The sequence below is a fragment of the Poecilia formosa genome, unplaced genomic scaffold (genome assembly GCF_000485575.1).
Source record: "Poecilia formosa unplaced genomic scaffold, Poecilia_formosa-5.1.2 Scaffold63, whole genome shotgun sequence".
In the NCBI taxonomy this organism is placed as follows: domain Eukaryota; kingdom Metazoa; phylum Chordata; class Actinopteri; order Cyprinodontiformes; family Poeciliidae; genus Poecilia; species Poecilia formosa.
In genome coordinates this window covers 2375642-2376145 of record NW_006800002.1, presented here as the reverse complement: position 1 = coordinate 2376145, position 504 = coordinate 2375642, and the positions used below count along the sequence as shown (strand labels likewise).

Sequence of the window (504 nt, the reverse complement as noted above, 5' to 3'; positions counted from 1 at the left end):
TCGGACCTCCCTGGTTGAGTGAAGGTCCGTCTTTCTTCAGACCTCCCTGGTTGAGTGAAGGTCCGTCTTTCTTCGGACCTCCCTGGTTGAGTGAAGGTCCATCTTTCTTCTGACCTCCCTGGTTGAGTTAAGGTCTGTCTTTCCTCGGACCTCCCTGGTTGAATGGAGGTACGTCTTTCCTCGGACCTCACTGGTTGATTAGTCTGTTTTGATTTCCTAAATTTGTGTAAAGCAGGGGTGCTCAAAGTCGGGCCTCGAGGACCAACTTTGGGCACCCCTGGAGTAAAAGATGGAATTTAAATAATGCCCAGTGTTGACAAAACCTGGGTTTGGATAGTGACCTAGGTTAGTACCACCTGGGTGTGGGTCGGTGTAAAGGCCGAGCCGGGCTTAGATTGGTCTTCATGCCAATGCCAACATGAAGGCCCTCCATGCAACCAGTTGAGGTTGGTCGCATGGACGTCTGTCTTTCTTCAGACCTCCGTGTTTGATAGATGGTCTGTC

General features: G+C 50.8%; 1 protein-coding gene and 1 long non-coding RNA gene across 3 annotated transcripts in view; both read right to left on the bottom strand.

The window, feature by feature from the left end:
- map6b (microtubule-associated protein 6b) overlaps nucleotides 1-504 on the bottom strand; it is a 15468-nt gene that overhangs the window by 10985 nt on the left and 3979 nt on the right. The window lies entirely within an intron of this gene.
- The window catches only part of LOC107836494 (uncharacterized), a 2616-nt gene that overhangs the window by 1471 nt on the left and 641 nt on the right, over nucleotides 1-504 (bottom strand). The window contains exon 2 of the long non-coding RNA XR_001662403.1: nucleotides 7-479. This is a non-coding gene — a long non-coding RNA (uncharacterized LOC107836494). The remainder of the gene's footprint in view (nucleotides 1-6; nucleotides 480-504) is intronic.